The 20,792-nt window shown below is 41.4% G+C and overlaps 1 protein-coding gene and 1 pseudogene across 2 annotated transcripts in view; one reads left to right on the forward strand and one right to left on the reverse strand.

The window, feature by feature from the left end:
* The window catches only part of PDE8B (phosphodiesterase 8B), a 344,936-nt gene that overhangs the window by 283,830 nt on the left and 40,314 nt on the right, over nucleotides 1–20,792 (reverse strand). The gene's annotated exons all lie outside the window — the stretch shown is intronic.
* LOC126957615 (uncharacterized) lies at nucleotides 5,028–6,407 on the forward strand (annotated as a pseudogene).

The raw sequence follows: 20,792 nt of genomic DNA on the forward strand, positions 1-20,792 counted from the left end.
GCAATAACTCAGCCTAGGAAATGGGGGTTGCCACGTGGATGTTGCTGGAGAGAGGGTGCTAAGTGAAGGTGCTGTATGAACTACAGGCTGTTGGAAAGCAGTTGTGGTTCTCCTATCCAGCCCACTGCCACCAGTCCATCCCTGTACGTAAGTTCCCCCAAATCAAATCGTATGTCTCATTTTCTGGCTCCAGGTCTCTTCTTTGGCCTCTTGAACCTGGTGCATTCCTATTGGAGTCAATAGGGGTCCAGCACAATCATCTATAGACAGAGCGAAAGGGAAATCCCCAGATTCCAGAAACAAAGAGGGAGCTCAGAGGCTGGGCAGTAAGTAGGGGCTAATGTCACTGCAGCCTCTGCAGGGTTTGGACCAATGACAGGCCCTGGAGATCCAGGGATTTTAACACCCTTGGGAGTTTAACACCCTTGCAGGCCAATAAAATGTCATCTCTGGTGTGAGTAAGGAAGGCAACTGGAATTGAGCACTCTGCAAAATCTGAGTTCCTGAGGGCTGCAGTGTTGGCAAAAACAAATCAGGAAAAAAAGCTCCCATGTCCTCAGGCTATAGGTTTAAAATAATAATAATAATAATAAAGGTCATATAGAAAAAGCCCATGCCAAGCCCATGCCCTACATTGAAATAAGCTCTGAATTTTCACTGTGGGCAGAAATACCAAGAAACATTAGAGCTGGTTGAGAGTTGGTGATATCTGTAGGACTCCATCAGAAGCAAACTGGCGGGCACAGTGAAGTGACAATCACATAACCCAAGGCATACAGATCTTCACCAGAGGGGAGAAATCTCTGCTGAAAATAAGCTCATACTAAAAATGACAAACCACAGGAGGAACCCACCTTGAAGGTCAGATCATGAAATTAACAGAAAAAGTAATGCCCAAGAAGTATAGATCAAGCTATAGATGATTATAAAATAAGTACATTTTAAATGATTTACAAGGGCAAAGGAAAACACAAATTAAAAAACAGAAAAACATGTAAAATCAAAATGCAGATTTAGAAAATAACCAAATAGTTCTTTTATAAATGAAACTTACAGTCACTGAAACTCAAAACTAAATAGAAATATTTAATGGTTGAATAGAAAATAAGCAAACTGGAACTAAGGAAATGACTCAAAATGTAACACAGAAGTAAAAATGGAAAAAAAATGAATGAAAGTTTAAGATCACAAAAGACAGAACCAGAAATGACAGAAAAGACATCCACTAGGAGTTTTGGAATGAGTGACTAGAAAATGGGAAAAAAGTAATATTTGAAGTGATAATGACTGAGAATTTTCTCAGATTTGACAAGACAGGAATTCCTAGATCGACAAGTATACTGTATTGATTCCTACTGGTGTGTAACAAACCATCCCAGCATTTAGTGGATTAAAACAACCACCATTTATTTAACTGGCAGTTCAGCGGGTGAGCAACTTGGGCCTGGTTCAACTGAGAGGTTCTCTTGGTCTTGAGAATGGGTTTACTCACACATTTGTAGTCATCTGGCAGATGCAGTCAGCAGGCCACAGCCTGGCTCCTGCCAGCCTAGCAAGAAATAAAGGGGAAGAAAAGGAGCCTCAGCCCAGGAGGGCTCCCTACAGAGAAGGCTCTGTTTCACTTGGCAACTATCATGCCACAGACAAGTTACCCTGGCAGTGACCGAAGACCTCTGTGTTCTAACTTAATGTGCTGGGGTGTAGTGTGTTCTGCCCTTTTACACAGATTGTGACAGATGTTGACTAACTGGGAACGACTTGATTCCAGGAGGGGCAGTGGAAGTCATTTTAATTAATGGCTTGACATTTCTTTGCCATTGTTGCAAGCTTGAGGTAACTAATGGTTAGTTTTACCCATGACCACTTCGCCCTGCAAATTCAGCTCAAATAATCTAAATTAAAATAGAAATTGCTTTGGTCAGCGTTAAAATTTGTGTTGTTAGGACTATAGTCCTAAGACTTTTTTCTTTTTTGGATTATGGCTAATGTTTAAAAGAAGCAACAAGACTTATGTAAAGACACAATCTTTACATAGTGTTTTAGATCGTTGGATAGGCAAAGTAGAAAAGGCGAGTCTGGATTGTGGGAAATAAAAGCAAGTAGAAAAAATGGAAAATACAGATCAGTTAAGAGAAGAAAACAACAAGGTTTTCCCATCTGGGGCTTCCTAAAACATGAATTCCTCTCAGCCAAGTAGTGGAACCTAGAAAGTCATTTGTTTCTCCTAAATAAACTCCATGCTAGAGTCTTTCATAAACAAACTGATTTCACACGAGAAAACATATTAATATTCATACACCTCGCTCCAATTATTCTTCTATCTCTTAACCCCAACATCATTCTAGGGTTCACTTCCTGTAAATATAGTTTAATTAAAACATTAGATTGTGAATCTAACTATAGAAGCTTACCACTTCTTATTTACCGAGAAAACTCGCAAGGACTGCTAATCCACGTCTCCGTACTTAAAACTACGGTTTTCTCAACTTTTAAAGGATAACAGCTATCCATTGGCCTTAGGAGTCAAAAATATTGGTGCAACTCCAAATAAAAGTAATAATCATGTACACTCCCATCATAATAACAACCCTCATCTCCCTAACTCTTCCAATTTTTGCCACCCTTATCAACCCTAACAAAAAACGTCCATACCCAAACTACGTAAAAATAACCGTAATATATGCTTTTATTACCAGCCTTCCTTCAACAACTTTATACATCTTCTTAAACCAAGAAACAACCATTTGGAGTTGACATTGAATAATTACCCAAACATTAAACCTAACATTAAGCTTTAAACTAGATTACTTCTCCATAATATTTATTCCAATTGCACTATTCATTACCTGATCCATTATAGAATTCTCGCTATGGTACATAAGCTCAGACCCAAACATCAACCAATTCTTCAAATACCTCCTTATTTTCCTTACTGCCATACTAGTTCTAGTTACTGCTAACAACCTTTTCCAATTCTTTATCGGCTGAGAAGGCGTAGGGATTATATCCTTCCTCCTAATTAGCTGGTGACACGCTCGAACAGATGCCAATACAGCAGCCATCCAAGCAATCCTATATAACCGCATTGGCGACATTGGTCTTATCCTAGCTATAACATGATTTCTCCTACATTACAACTCATGAGACTTTCAACAAATATTAGCCCTAAATTCCAACTTAAGTCCCCTTCCACTAGTAGGCCTTCTCCTAGCAGCAGCAGGAAAATCAGCTCAATTTGGCCTTCACCCCTGATTACCCTCTGCTATAGAAGGCCCAACTCCAGTCTCAGCCCTACTTCACTCCAGCACCATAGTCGTTGCCGGGGTATTCTTGCTTATTCGCTTCCATCCTTTAATAGAAACCAATACATTAATTCAAAATCTTACATTATGCCTGGGGGCTATTACTACCCTATTTATAGCCATCTGTGCCCTCACACGAAACGACATTAAAAAAATTGTAGCCTTCTCCACCTCAAGCCAACTAGGTCTAATAATAGTCACCATTGGCATTAACCAACCATACTTAGCATTCCTACACATCTGCACCCATGCCTTCTTTAAAGCCATACTTTTTATATGCTCCGGATCCATTATCCACAACCTAAACAACGAACAAGACATTCGAAAAATAGGGGGCCTATTTAAAACAATACCCCTCACCTCAACTTCCCTAATCATTGGCAACCTAGCACTCACAGGAATGCCCTTCCTCACAGGCTTCTATTCCAAAGACCTTATTATCGAAGCCACAAATACGTCGTATACCAACGCCTGAGCCCTATTTATTACTCTCATCGCTACCTCCCTAACAAGCGCCTACAGTACTCGAACTATCCTCCTCACCCTAACGGGACAACCTCGCTTCCCGGCTCTAACAAACATTAACAAAAACAACCCCGCTCTACTAAACCCAATTAAACGCCTCGCAATAGGCAGCATAATCACAGGATTTCTTATCACCAATAGCATCCCCCCCACTTCACCCCCCCAGCCAACAATACCCCTCTATTTAAAACTCTCAGCCCTAGGCGCAACTGCCCTAGGTTTCCTAGCAGCCCTGGACCTCAACCTTATAACAAACAAACTAAAAATAAAAAACCCATCACAAATATTCAAATTTTCCAACATACTAGGGTATTTTCCCACCACAATTCACCGTACAATCCCCTATCAAAATCTACTTATAAGCCAAAACTTAGCCCTCCTCCTATTAGACTCAACATGACTAGAAAAATCCATACCTAAAATAATCTCACAAACACATATCACTGCTTCCATAACTGTAGCCACCCAAAAAGGCATAATCAAACTCTATTCCCTCTCTTTCCTTATCCCCCTTACCCTAGCCCTATTTCTAATGATATAATCTATTGCCCCGGACAATCTCAATCACAACGTACACACCAACAAATAGCGTTCAACCAGCAACTACCACTAATCAACGCCCATAATCATACAAGGCACCCGCACCAATAGAATCAACTCGAATTAATCCTGATCCCTCCCCCTCAAAAATCACCCAATCACCCGTATCACTAAGACTAACCACCACTACTACCACTTCATCCAAACTTAAAACCCATAAAACTAACACCACTTCCATCATCAACCCTACTAAAAGACCCCCTAGAACCTCAAATCCCGAACCTCATGTCTCAGGATACTCTTCAATAGCCATTGCTGTAGTATAACCAAAAACAACTATCATACCCCCTAGATAAACCAAAAACATTATTAAGCCCACATAAGCCCCTCCACAATTTAAAACGATCACACAACCAACCACACCACTAACAATTAACGCTAAACCCCCATAGATAGGAGAAGGCTTGGAAGAAAAACCCACAAATCCCATAACTAATAATACACTCAATGTACACAAAATATACGTCATTGCTTCCATATGGACTCTAACCATAACCAATGATATGAAAAACCATCGTTGTACTTCAACTATAAAAGCACTAATGATTCCAATACGCAAATCCAACCCAATCATAAAAATAATTAATCGTTCTCTCATTGATTTACCCACCCCATCTAACGTTTCCATATGATGAAACTTCGGCTCACTTCTTACAGCCTGCCTAATTCTACAAATCATCACAGGCCTATTCTTAGCAATACACTACTCACCAGACACCTCCTCTGCCTTCTCCTCAATCGCACATATTACCCGAGATGTAAACTACGGCTGAACCACTCGCTACCTCCACGCCAATGGCGCCTCTATACTCTTCATCTGCCTTTTCCTACACATGGGCCGAGGCCTCTACTATGGCTCATACCTCCTCCTAGAAACCTGAAATATTGGCATTATACTCCTTCTTATAACCATAACAACAGCTTTCATGGGCTATGTCCTCCCATGGGGCCAAATATCATTCTGGGGGGCAACGGTAATCACAAATTTACTATCGGCAATCCCATATATCGGAACCAATCTCGTTCAATGAATCTGAGGTGGATACGCCATTGATAGCCCCACTCTCACACGATTCTTCACCTTACACTTTATCCTACCTTTCATCATCGTCGCTCTCACAACCGTACACTTACTATTCCTACACGAAACAGGATCAAACAACCCCTGCAGAATCTCCTCCGACTCAGACAAAATCGCCTTTCACCCCTACTACACAGTTAAAGACATCCTAGGTCTAGTTCTCCTTCTCTTCATCCTAGCAATACTAACACTATTCTCACCTAACCTCCTAAACGACCCAGACAACTATATTCCAGCCGACCCACTAAACACCCCCCCACATATTAAGCCAGAGTGGTACTTCCTATTCGCATACGCAATCCTACGATCTGTCCCCAATAAACTGGGAGGCGTATTAGCACTCTTCCTATCAATTCTCATCCTAGCAGTTATCCCCATACTTCACAAATCCAAACAACAAAGCATAATATTCCGCCCACTCAGCGAGTTTCTATTCTGACTCCTAATCACGATCCTATTAACTCTCACCTGAATTGGAAGCGAACCAGTAACCCAACCCCTCATCATTATCGGCCAAGTAGCATCCGTAATATACTTTATCACAATTCTAATCCTAATACCACTGGTCTCCCTAATCGAAAACAACCTACTCAAATGAACTTGCCCTCGTAGTATAAATTAATACACTGGCCTTGTAAACCAGAAATGAAACATTCTTCCTAGGGCAATCAGAAAGAAAGTACCTAACTCCACCGCCAACACCCAAAGCTGGCATTCTAACTTAAACTACTTTCTGTATTCTTATGTTGCATGAGCTTCATAGTATAATTCTAGTACTAACTTACTTATAATACTACTATGTAATTCGTGCATTACTGCTAGCCAACATGTATAATATATAGTACTATATATGCTTAACTGTACATAACACATATCATTACATATCAACCCAACATCCTTGAAAAACATGCTTACAAGCAAGGACTCTGATAAGAACTTCAACAGTAACACATAGTATGACCCTTCCAAATCTAATCCACCTTCCCTACGGATATTAACTAGACCAGCCTATGTTAATCGTCCATAGTACATTAAGTCGTTCACTGGACATAGCACATACCTATTAAATAATCCTCCTCACCACGGATGCCCCCCCTCACTTAGGAGTCCCTTACTCACCATCCTCCGTGAAATCAATATCCCGCACAAGAGTGCTACTCTCCTCACTCCGGGCCCATAACTCGTGGGGGTAGCTATATCTGAACTGTATCCGGCATCTGGTTCTTACCTCAGGGCCATAGCAATCAAGATCGCCCACACGTTCCCCTTAAATAAGACATCTCGATGGATCACGGGTCTATCACCCTATTAACCAGTCACGGGAGCTCTCCATGCATTTGGTATCTTTTATCTCTGGTCCGCACGCAACCCCATCGCAGAATGCTGACTCCCACCACATCCCGTCCTGAATGCGCCTGTCTTTGATTCCTAGTACATGCAGTTGTTGATCGCACCTACGTTCAATATTTTAGCTCCACGCAAACTTCAGCAAGGTGTTATTTAATTCATGCTTGTAGGACATACCAATAACCAGTTCCGCGACACCACTCCCACCACACCACAAACCACAATAAAATTTCGCCAACCCCCCCCACCCCCATCTCCGACCTTCATCCAAAACCCACTCTTGCCAAACCCCAAAAACAAAAGTCTTAATATGTCCGATCAGAGCTTGTATTTTCATCTTTTAGGTGTGCACGACTCCAACTGCCATTCCCTCAATTAATAAGTATTTACTTCACTAAACACTCAACACCAACCCACGACAGGCTCTTCCCCCACAACCCGAAAGAAACTACCTCACAATTGTACTCACACCTCCGTTTATGTAGCTTAAACCCGCCCAAAGCAAGACACTGAAAATGCCTAGATGGGTTTGCACACCCCATAAACAAATAGGCTTGGTCCTGGCCTTTCTATTGGCTCTTAGCAAGATTACACATGCAAGCATCCTCGTCCCGGTGAAGACGCCCTATAAATCATCATGACCAAGAGGAGCAAGCATCAAGCACGCACACGCAGCTCAAAACGCTTTGCCTGGCCACACCCCCACGGGAGACAGCAGTGACAAATATTTAGCAATAAACGAAAGTTTAACTAAGCTATGCTATATTTAGGGTTGGTTAATTTCGTGCCAGCCACCGCGGTCACACGATTAACCCTAGCTAATAGAGATCGGCATAGAGGGTGTTTAAGATCTGACATAATAAAGCTAAACTCCATCTAAACTGTAAAACCCTAGCTGATGTAAAATAAACTACGAAAGTGGCTTTAAAGCTTCTGAACACACAATAGCCAGGACCCAAACTGGGATTAGACACCCCACTATGCTTGGCCCTAAACCTCAATAGTTAAATAACAAAACTACTCGCCAGAATACTACAAGCAACAGCTTGAAACTCAAAGGACTTGACGGTGCTTTACATCCCCCTAGAGGAGCCTGTTCCATAATCGATAAACCCCGATCCACCCCACCCTCTCTTGCTTAGCCTATATACCGCCATCTTCAGCAAACCCTGATGAAGGTTACAAAGTGAGCGCAAATGCCCCCCACCGCAAAAACGTTAGGTCAAGGTGTAGCCCATGAGACGGTAAAAAATGGGCTACATTTTCTATCTCAGAAAATTCCATGAAAACTCTTATGAAACCTAAGAGTCCAAGGAGGATTTAGCAGTAAATTAAGAATAGAGTGCTTAATTGAACCAGGCCATAAAGCGCGCACACACCGCCCGTCACTCCCCTCAAATATATTTAAGGAACATCTTAACTAAACGCCCTAATATTTACATAGAGGGGATAAGTCGTAACACGGTAAGTGTACTGGAAGGTGCACTTGGATAAATCAAGGCATAGCTTAATATAAAGCACCTGGCTTACACCCAGAAAATCTCAATACCACTTGATTGCCTTGAGCCAATACTAGCCCTAAGCATAGCCAACACTAATACCAAGCCAACACACACTAAACCATTCACCTACACAAAGTATAGGCGATAGAAATTTTAATCTGGCGCTATAGATATAGTACCGTAAGGGAAAGATAGAAAACCACCCAAGCACAAAACAGCAAGGACTAACTCCTGTACCTTTCACATAATGGATTAGCTAGAAACAATTTCACAAAGAGAACTACAAGCCAAATTCCCCGAAACCAGACGAGCTACCCAAAAACAGCTAAAAGAGCGCACCCATCTATGTGGCCCCAAAATAGTGGGAAGATTTCTGGGTAGAGGTGACAAGCCTACCGAGCCTGGTGATAGCTGGTTATCCAAGACAGAATCTTAGTTCGACCTTAAGCTTACCTGCAGAACTACCTAATCCCCCTGTAAGCTTAATTGCTAGTCTAAAGAGGGACAGCTCTTTAGACACTAGGAAAAAACCTTACGGAGAGAGTAAAACCCCCAATTACCATAGTTGGCCTAAAAGCAGCCATCAATTAAGAAAGCATTCAAGCTCAACATCAACCACCTCAAAAATACCAAACACATAACTGAACTCCTCACACCACATTGGATTAATCTATCACCCTATAGAAGCAATAATGCTAGTATAAGTAACATGAATATTTTCTCCACTGCATAAGCCTAAATCGGACCGAAAGCCTCACCGATACTTAACAGCCAGGCATAGCAAGCACAAACAAGCCCATGCTACCTTCACTGTTAATCCAACACAGGCATGCCTTAAGGAAAGGTTAAAAAAAGTAAAAGGAACTCGGCAAACTCAAACCCCGCCTGTTTACCAAAAACATCACCTCTAGCATTACTAGTATTAGAGGCACTACCTGCCCAGTGACACACATTTAACGGCCGTGGTACCCTGACCGTGCAAAGGTAGCATAATCACTTGTTCTTTAAATAGGGACTCGCATGAATGGCACCACGAGGGTTTAACTGTCTCTTACTTTTAACCAGTGAAATTGACCTGTCCGTGAAGAGACGGACATAAGATAATAAGACGAGAAGACCCTATGGAGCTTTAATTTATTAATGCAATCAAAAACCATACAAACCCACGGACCTTTAAACTACTACACCTGCATTAAAAATTTTGGTTGGGGTGACCTCGGAGCACAACGAAACCTCCGAACAACACATGCTAAGACCACACAAGTCAAAGCGAGCTAACATTCATAATTGATCCAATAATTTGATCAACGGAACAAGTTACCCTAGGGATAACAGCGCAATTCTATTCTAGAGTCCATATCGACAATAGAGCTTACGACCTCGATGTTGGATCAGGACATCCTAATGGTGCAGCAGCTATCAAGGGTTCGTTTGTTCAACGATTAAAGTCCTACGTGATCTGAGTTCAGACCGGAGCAATCCAGGTCGGTTTCTATCTATTGTACATTTCTCCCTGTACGAAAGGACAAGAGAAATAAGGCCCACTTCATAAAGCGCCTTCATTACATAAATGACCTAGTCTCAATTTAGCAAAGTATCACACATTCCACCCAAAAACAGGGTTTGTTAAGATGGCAGAGCCCGGTAATTGCATAAAACTTAAAACTTTATAACCAGAGGTTCAACTCCTCTTCTTAACATCATGACCATAGTAAACCTTCTACTTCTAGTTATACCTACATTAGCTGCCATAGCATTCCTCACACTCGTTGAACGAAAGTTACTAGGCTATATACAACTACGAAAGGGACCCAATGTTGTAGGTCCATATGGACTATTACAACCCTTTGCTGATGCAATAAAACTTTTCACTAAAGAACCTCTAAAACCCTCAACATCTACCACCACCCTCTATATTATCGCACCCGCTCTAGCCTTCTTCATTGCCCTTCTCCTATGAACTCCCCTCCCCATACCCAACGCTGTAATCAACTTCAATCTAGGACTCCTATTCATCCTAGCCATGTCTAGCCTAATCGTCTACTCCATCCTATGATCAGGATGAGCATCAAACTCAAACTATGCCCTAATCGGAGCCCTACGAGCCGTCGCTCAAACAATTTCATACGAAGTCACCCTCGCTATTATCCTACTATCAGTCCTACTAATAAGCGGCTCATTTAACCTTAATACACTCATTACAACGCAAGAACACCTATGACTTCTCCTACCATCATGACCCTTAGCCATAATATGATTTACTTCCACGCTAACAGAAACAAATCGAACCCCCTTTGATCTCATAGAGGGCGAATCAGAATTAGTATCAGGCTTTAACATTGAATACGCTGCAGGTCCATTCGCCCTGTTCTTCATAGCCGAATACATAAACATCATCATAATGAACGCCCTAACAACCACAATTTTCCTAGGCACATTCTACCCCATCCATTCACCAGAGCTATTCACAACATGCTTCACCACCAAAACACTCTTCCTAACTTCCCTATTCCTATGAATCCGAGCAGCATACCCCCGATTCCGTTACGACCAACTCATACACCTACTATGAAAAAGTTTCCTCCCACTCACACTGGCACTACTCATACGATGCACCTCAATACCCATCGCAATCTCCAGGATTCCCCCTCAAACCTAGAAATATGTCTGACAAAAGAGTTACTTTGATAGAGTAAATAATAGAGGCCTCAACCCTCTTATTTCTAGGATTGTAGGTATCGAACCTACCCCTGAGAATCCAAACTTCTCCGTGCTACCTCATACACTCTATCCTAAAGTAAGGTCAGCTAAACAAGCTATCGGGCCCATACCCCGAAAATGTTGGTCATATCCTTCCCGTACTAATTAACCCACTAGCTCAACTCATTATCTACACCACAATAATTACAGGTACACTTATCACAACACTATCAGGAACTATAGTGAACATCATATGTGTTCACTATAGTGAACACAACACTATAAGGAAATCCTGTTAAAAATCACAGTAGACTTTAGAATGAAAGAAGCCTGCTTACTTCTGTTCTGGAAATATTCAGCTCTGGAAAGCGCTTCCAGGCTGATCATCCTCACGTAATTGTTCTATTTGAAATATACAAGCCATGGGGGAAAACAAACGAAGACAACAGAAAAACCACCCTGAGGGACAAAAGGGAAAAGCATCACCTGTGCTGAAAATTTCATCCATTTAAGACCTAAAAGCAGGGCCAGAGGGAAGGTGTAGGGAAGGGTGGGGACAAGAAACCATCCATGTGGCTTCAGGATGAGAGGGGGTTGAAGAGAGGCCACCCCCAGGCTCCAGATTTCCAAGGACGATACCTATTTCAAATATTCAGTCATCTCCTTGTCCTCATAAATGCCCTCGGACTTGTATTACTAGATGTTCAGATAAATCGTTTTAAAAATTGTGTCACTATTACCATGGGAAGTCCAAGGGGAGTAGGGAAGTATTACTTTTCTTAAGTATTACTTTTAATAGCAAAAACCGCAATTACTTTTGTGCCAACCTAATAGAATGGGTCTTTCCAGCTACCTTGGCAACACGCTCATTTCCAATGCTTCTGTGTGGGCAGCATGCCTGTGCTTTTACTATGGTTAGTCTGTAGATTTGGTGTCCTCCTTGGCTTTCTCACACTTTGAAGTCTCCCCTTTGCTTGAATGAAAAAAGTCTCTCCTTGGCTTTAATGATGATCAATCTGTAGCCATTTTACCCCCACATAAACCACACCCTATTTTAATCCTTCAGGTGAAAAATGCTCAAGTTGGACAAGATCCACAAAATATGAGGGCAAAGTAGAGCTAGAGCAAAGGTGTGACTTTAACGTTTCCGTAGGGAGCCTTTTTCTGCAGGGTACACAGAGGGCCACTTGCTGACATTGGAATTCAACTGCTTGTGCTTCTTACTTTGCGTGAAGATACTGAGAACAGGTGGCATCAAGGCAGATCTGACATGGCCACTAGAATAGCTTGGACAGGAGTTCAAATAAGCTGCTTCCACCTTGACTCGGCCTCAGCCAGAGCATCTCACATCTGTTTCTTCCTCTATAGCTGACTGAGTGCACCTCAACCCAATTGCGGTTCCCATCCCATTTTTGAATAGGCCGTTTGGAAAAGAGCTCTTTCCCAGCTCAATCATGCTTTCTGCTCTTGTCTTTCAATCCAGCTGCATTTGTTCATCCCTGTGGGTTCTCCCAGCCCTGCTAGGCCAGGCTCTCCTGGCGTGTTCTGCACAAGCTAGCTATGAATTCGCATGCACTCCTTAAACATGAAAATCACCTGGAAGACTCTCAGCTTAAGGTGATGGAGAAAAGACCTTATCTCTCCTTTCCCCTGTCAGGAAAGAGATGAGAAATAGAAGCGCACATCACAATACATGATGACAGAAAGCAGCTAGAGGACTCTGGCCTTAGCAGAATAGAGAAAGGTGAAATGTAAAAACCTGCAGAGAATGTGAAATGTAAGAACCTGCAGAGAATGAAATCACCAAGAAGCAAACTGATTTTGCCCTGTATGAACTCTCAAACTAGTGCCCAGGCTTTGAGCACTAGTTGGGGTGAGGCAACTGATAAAAATAGAGAGATTCGTTTAAAATATATTTAATAAGCACTTAGTCCTCACCCATAGCCAAAAAAAAATGACAAAAACCCTTCTTTACAAATATTTTGGAGGAAAAACTGAACCAGAAGGTTTCTAATATATGATGGGGGTTAGAATCCAGAGTAAAAATATTGAATGATGCAAATGTTCTCCTCATCTCAGCTGCAAAAAAGCCAGCAGCCAGGCTTATACCCTTCAGGAGGGAGATTGTAAGATTCTTCTCTCCAGACATCAAGTCTCCAGAGAGAATTCTAACAGATATTGACATCTGATTTTCTCCCATTGACAAAGCCAGCTTACTGCCATATACAGTGCCGTGGAACCAAGGAGGGTGACAGATTTCAGGACAAGAGGAGACTGAGGAGAGGTCACCCCCAGACTCAAAATTTCCAAGGATGGTACCTATTTTAAATATTCAGTCTCCTTTTCTTCATAAATGTCCTGGGACCTGTATTACTAGATGTTTAGATAAGTGCTTTTAAAACCCTCCCAAGCCCACAGATTTGTCACTTAGCTGGCTAGTGCTTCACTCTTAAATAAGAACAGATAGTCAAGAATCAGTAGACATTTTTAAAAGTTTCCTTGCATGAAAGACAGACACAAAAGTCAAACCAAAAAAAACAAAAACAAAACAGAAAAGGCTACTTAGAGGCAGTAGAGACAAGGTAGGCAATAAATAAACACTTCAAAGACAAAACTAGAAATAACATCCTTAGATAAGAACAGAAAGTGCATTCATGAAAGGAAAACAGAATAATACAGAAAACAAGTAACTGTAAAATAAGAAAGAGCCCTTGGAAATTACGAGTAAGAAAGCTAAGTTTTAAAAGTTGAATGATAAAGTTGAGGAACTCTTTTAGGAAACAGAAATAAAAGACAAAGATATGGGCAACAGAGGAGAAAAAATAAGAAAATTAGAAGCTTGATCCTGGGGATCAACATTCAAAATAGGAGTTCCAGAGAGAGAAATTTGAGGCCAGGCACCTCAGATTTGCCAATGCTCATGCCTGTTATCCTAGCACTTTCAGAAGCTGAGGTGTGGGTGAGGGATCGCTGCAGGCCAGAAGTTCAAGACCAGCCTGTTCAACATAGCAAGATCCTGTCTCTATTTTTAAAAAAATCCAGCCAGGCGCGGTGGCTCATACCTGTAATCCCAACACTTTGGGAGGCCGAGACGGGGGGATCATGAGGTCAGGAGCTTGAGACCAGCCTGACCAACATCGTGAAAACCCATCTCTACTAAAAATACAAAAATTAGCTGGGCATGGTGGCGCATGCCTGTAATCCCAGCTACTCAGGACACTGAGCCAGGAGAATTGCTTGAACTCAGGAGGCGGAGGTTGCAATGAGCCGAGATCACACCACTGCACTCCAGCCTGGGTGACAGCGAGACTCAGTTTCAAAAAAAAAAAAAAAATTCCTCTGGCTGAAAGTCTTCAGTCCCTGAACTAAAAGGGTCTCCCAAGTGTCCAGCACAATGAATTCAAACCATGCTAAGTCACACTATTATTTCCAATAGAAATGCTTTTATGTCACGTTGGCAACGTGGCATTTATGTCACGTTGGATCCTCTGAGATGAGATTAGGTAGTCAAGAGATTTATTGGGAGAAACGCCTGTGAAGGTAAAGGAATGGAGAGCAGAAGAATATAATGCAGGTCTGCTACCTGGGAAAGAAGAGAGGAAAGAAAGTCCTGTCTAGGACTATGTAGCTGTCACTCAGCTATGCTTTCCATGGCCGACTATCTTAAAGGGACATCTAAGCAGTGTACCTTCAGCTACTGCCACAGTCCATTTCTTGTCCTCCACAGATCCAGTTTCCCATGGCTCCTGTGGGCCCTCTTCTTGAGGAAATACTTAGAAGAGAGAAGTTAATGGGAGGAATATAGTCCCTAGTGCCGCCATTTGTCTTGAGATGGCAACCCATAGTCATCTTCTCCTACCTGCACTATCCAATCTAAATTCCCCCTCTTTATTATCTTTATTATCTTTATTCCAGAAGGTCTTAGCTGTTGGCAATCACACCCTTGTCAGGAGGAATTTATTGCCCACGGCTAGTCAAGATAGGGCAAGACAACAGAAAAACGTGACCACAGGCATCACCTGGGATCCATATACATTCCTTCCTCCCTCTCCCATTGTATACAGGCAGCCTCATCTCTTCCTGCCGATGAAAGTCAATGATCTCTTCTTTTCACCTGCTGGTCTCTTCATAGAAAGAGTCCAAAATGCCCTGGTGGAAGCCATAGTATATAGTTCAATGGGACACTTGCTGTGTCTCCTGCCAAGCTACACTTCATTTGAGAACCAAGACCTCTAATCTCATAGAGCCCAGAGTTGTAGAGACAAGAAGCACAAAGTTCCCCAGGATGTCACTGGAAATGATAAGTGGGTCCACTCCTGCTTCCACTCCTTGGTTCTCAGACCTATGTATTCTTCCTGTTGAGGACACAGCACCATATGGCGAACCCCAGTTTAGTGTATACAGTGCATCCTGCAGGATGGTACCCTGTCCTTTCAGAGCATTGCCTCCAGCTGGAGCTTCAGCTATGCTTTTAGTAACCATTCCAATGCTTTATGAGGCTGGCTCCATCTAGATGATGTAGTATCTGATATGACCAGTGGATCCCATGGTCATTGTCCTATTCCCAAGCCTCCTTTGCTACGAAGTGATCCTCTGGTCAATATTATGCTGTGTGTGCTTCCAGGACTACACATCAGCCCCAGGTAGTGGGGCTTGCTGAAGCTCTGTGGCGAGGAAAGGCAAATCTAAAGCCAGGAGAGGTATCTAACCCTGTGAAGATGAACTGTGGAACCTTCCAGGACAGAAGGCCCGATGTAGCTGACTTGCCAACTACATTGGAGATGTAAAAGTTTATTTTCCAACTCAGCAAGTCCCAGAATTCTTGGGCTCTCTGTATTCCACCTACATGTTCCTTGAAACCTGGCTGGTTCTTTTCTGAACTCATCTGTAGTACCTATTATATGCAGCTAAATACAACTAGCTCACACTTTTATCATTGTGCCTGAAGACTTCTCAGCACAAATCCAAATATTTTTAGGTACATATGCTAACTTCCAAGTTACCAAAGGTGACAGTTTTAGAAAATGTCTCATCCCTGCAAAACACAGATTACCATTTTCTTTCCAGCCTCCTATAACAGTTTTCTCGTGCCCATCATTCAGTCTCCAAACCAATGCCACTTATTTTTTTGTGTTCTTGTGCCTATACCCCACTACAAATACCAATTTCTAATACCAATTAGATACTAATTTCTGAACCAAAAGCTATTGCCACAAAATGTTATATGACAAACATCCAAAAATTCAGTGGCTTAAAATAACAGTCGTTTATTGTCATTGATCTATGAATCAGCTGAGTGCTGGCAGATCCAAGCTGGGCTCCACTGTGCAGCTCTGCTGATTCAGGCTGAGCTTGGCTAGGAGAGTTTGGCTTTGCTCCATGTGTTACTCATCCTCCTCCTAGAACCAGTGGGCTAGTCATCAGCCTGTTCTGTGCTTCTGATGGCATAAGCCTAAGAAAACAAGCCCAACCACACAAGTGTTTTTCAAGCCCCTGCTTGCAACATACTTGCTAATATCCCACTAGCCAAAGTAAGTCGTGGGAGGGAGAAAAGTGAGTATTTTGAATAACAATCTAACCTACCACATGTTATTGTGGAATCATAGGTCACCTCTGAAGAGGAAAAGTCATCAGATACAAAGGATTGTGAATGAGAATGGCAGAACCTCTCTAGAGCAATATCAGAAGCTAGAAGACAATGAAATGCCTTCCAAATTTCGAGTGAAACTGTTTTAAACCTGGAATTCCATATCCATCTAAACTATCAGTCAATTATAAGGCTAAAATAAAGATATTTTGAGACATGCACGTGTAGAGTCTCAGTTAATGTACCTCCCAAAGACCTTTCCTTAGAAGCTACTGGAGAATAAGAGCCACCAAAAAGATGCAGCCAAAACAGAGGAAGATAGAAAACACAGGACGTCCAATTTAGGAGAGAGATGATGGAAATTTCCAGCATGATAGCACATGAAGTTCCATATTGTTGCACAGAAAACAGCAAGACTAGTCTGGAGCGGAGGGATGGAGGGCTCCATGGCTCTCTGCAGTGTGGGGAATTTGACTGGGTAGAAAGATATCTAAAATGCTATTGTAGACAGTGGAAAAACCCAAGTATAGGTACAATGGAAAACTAAGCAAATGAAAAATAACACAATTATTTAGAAGTATGTGGAAGGAAGTAAAATCCTAGTCCACTATTTTGTTCAGCCATAAACAATATTTCATATTGTAAGAAGAACTGTCCTATGACCATATTGAGAGAATGGGAAGAAGAAAGTGAATCATACCATAATAGAAAGTCACCAGACAATACTCAAGGTTGACAAATCAGGAAAAACAATACAGCACATAATAGTTAGCAATATGGAGGAAATGTATTGAGTCTGGAAAGTAGAATTAGAAAATATGAGGGTTGGGACATGGTTTTGTTATATTTGGTTGCAAATCTTTTACCAATATTGGACTGTTGTGTAAAAATATGTACATATGTTACTCTGATAAATTTTTTCAGGCCTAGGGAAATGTAATACAATTAGCTTGTATACTACTTTGGTGAGAGCAAATTTCATCTATTTTATCATTTATTGAATAAATATTTTTGCGTTGTTCTAGGTATAAATATTTTTGCTTAGTTGTAGGCATCAAAATAATTATGCACAGTGTTTGATGATTACAAAACATATTTGCATATATTTAATCTTGTGATTCAATTCTCACAACTCTGTGAGTTTGATACAGAAGCAAATTTACCTTGCTGTTAATGAATTCTAAGTTGCAGTACTGTTTGCTGAATGGACCCCTTTCTAACTCTGGAAAGGGGCCCTATCAATATGTTTAAATGGTCATATAATTTTGTAAATTATACCCAAAAAAAGCCTTTTGTTAAGATCACTTCAACTCCTAAAGCATCATCTTTCCCCTTATGTGAACATTTTCTAAATGTTCACATTTAGAAATGTTTCTAAATAAACATACACTTTTGTACCCAATTCATATCAAAAATGTTTATTCTTTTGCTTAAAGAAGGCTCCACCAAATAGTGAAAATGTCAGGCTCACCAAAACTTGAATTCATCCCGGGTAAGTATTATCTGTCCTATTTGACAAGTTGATGAATGAGGTTAAATGGCTTTGCCCAAGTTTGCACATCTGGACTTAAACTCAAGTATGTGAATGTCCAAACCCATTTTCTCAGGTGCCTTATAATCCATCTCTAGATGGTAGAAGAAAAGTTAAGAGTCGTTAGTCCTGCTCCTGGAAAAATCCATCCTGGAATGTGGGTAGAAGAAGGGCAAGCCTGAGCCACCGGGCTTGGGGTTCACGTGGTGGTGTTTTGAGGAACAGGTGGTGGTGAATGACACAAAAAGAAAGGTCATTGAAGACAAATTATGATGATACACAATGTTCTCTTTGTCTGCCTCTGCCTAGCCACTGGGGAACAGCAACACTAAAATGCCTCCTGTGAAACACAGTCCTGTTGGGATAGGAACAGGTCTCCTTTCTCCAGATGTCTCTCATTTATTCCAGTCTAGTGTCTGAGGACAGCTCTGAGTATCGCTCTGGAACCAGTGTGAGGCTGGCTGAAGTCAGAGATCAGGGAATCGAAGGCTCAAGGTTAGAGACGTTTCAGGTAACTAAGCCCAACCCCTCAAAGAGAGGAGGCAGAGCGCAGGGAGAGGCAGTCCACACAGTGCTTAAGAGCAGGGCTCAAACCCGGTTCCTGCCTGGGTGGAAGCCGTATGACTTCAAGCAAGCTACTCAATCTCTCTGCCTCAGTTTCTTCATGAGTAAACTGGGAATAGCAATATGCGTCCATAATCTCTTTTCTACAATTCAGAATGCAAAAATCTAAAATTATTTCAAAATTTTTTGGTGGGAAGAGATGATTTGAACTCATTTGGCAACAAAATGTAACCCAACTCATGTAAAAGTATTCCATTTAATGCAAAAATTCACATGCCTCACTGTATAAATATTAATGTATTTGATTATGGAGAACAGTCCCATGGGGGTATTTTCCATCATAAGGTGTATGTGCCATATACCTTTCTAAAATCCAGAAAATTAAGAATTTTGGTCCTAAGGTTTTCAGATAAAAGCTGTGGATCTGAAGTGTCTATTTCACAAGGTTGTCACGAGGGTTAAATAAATAATAAAGGAAAGGTGCTTAGAAGAGTACTTGGAAGAAACTAAGTGTTCTAGACATGTTTTCTATTATGGAGAACGCTCCCCCCACGAAGCATATTCCTGAGAGATGTTACCTGGCATTTATCTGACTCCTAGGAAGGAGAACTCACTTCTTTATGGGTCAGTCTAGTTTACCTATTGGATATTTCTGATCTAACCTTATAAAAAGCTGAAATTTGCTTTCTCTAACTTCCCCACACCGGTCATAGCTATATTTCAACACAACTTTTACAGAGAGCTACTCTGCCTCCCCTGGGTCTTCTTTTCTACATGGTTAATTGTTCATCAGATATTGCTCAGACCTATCTGTTAGTTCCCCTCCCTCACCCCCGCCCCACTCCAGTTTGCCATTATATCCTTTCAAATGCAGTGCCCAAAATAAAACTCAGAGGTCTATATAGGTTCTGATCAGCATAGAGTGCAGTCCACATTTTTTCTATGCTCCAGACTATGAAAAACAACTGCATCTCTGTGTGAAAACAGAAGCGAGATGAGAGGAGATCTGGAAACGCAATCAAGGCCATCTAGGAGTTTCATTAGAAAAACATACTTTAAAGATTCAATTTCAAACCAATTTTTTTCTGGTTTCCCAGAACTGAGATGGAAAACAGTGAGCAGCCTAGACTGATGGAAATGTGAGAGTCAAACAGTGTAGCGGTAGGGTGGGTGACGTTATACCAATTCATTTACTGCGAAACACTACAGACAGTAATGACAGAGCTAGTGTGAAGGTCATGGACCATATCCCACAGTCCAAGAAAAATGAATGATATTCCAACAGAAGGAGAAGAACAGAGCTAAATAAAACTCTGACAAGTAGCCGCGCCAATTCATAGCAAATTACTGTGAAACAGGAGGACACTGCTCCCTCCGGTGGGCACAGCTAGATCTTGCCTCATGTCTGGCCCCAGCCCTGATACCCTCTGGTTAAAGGGAACCTGAGCAAATAAACCCACCAGAGGGGAAGTAATCCGTTTCCAAGGTAGAAATGTGATCACTCATTCAAGACGTGATGGGAATGATGAGAAAAAAACGTTCTTCTCTTACAGTGACCATCCTGGCTACCTGCAAAGTATGCTTAGAATTCTAGATTCCTTTGGAGTCTTGGTAAAGATCTCCCAAGGGCTGGCTGATGGGTACATAGGGATTTATTATTTTATTCTTCCTACTTTGTGGATGTTTAAAATTTTTCATAATAAAATTTTTTGAAAAAATCCTCAGGTAACTATAACTTTTTAAAACAAGTAGAGACCCATGATGACAGTCTAATAATTGCATCTGTCCTCCTTTTCCCCACACTGAAGTTTTTTTTTTTTTTTTAAATTAGATGGTACTTTCATTACTAAACTGGTTGGGAAAATGTTGGTAATTTTTTATGTGGACACAGTAGATCATATAAAAGACGACAGACCTAATAACTGAACACACAAATAAACTATCCAGAAAGAATTTGGACACTGAAAACTATGTTCAAAGCTAGGTTGATGAATGAAATTGTCATCAGGCTAATGTCTGGGTAAAGGGAAGGATGTTAATAAGTTTGGGAATC

The sequence above is a fragment of the Macaca thibetana genome, chromosome 6, assembly GCF_024542745.1.
Source record: "Macaca thibetana thibetana isolate TM-01 chromosome 6, ASM2454274v1, whole genome shotgun sequence".
Lineage (NCBI taxonomy): Eukaryota > Metazoa > Chordata > Mammalia > Primates > Cercopithecidae > Macaca > Macaca thibetana.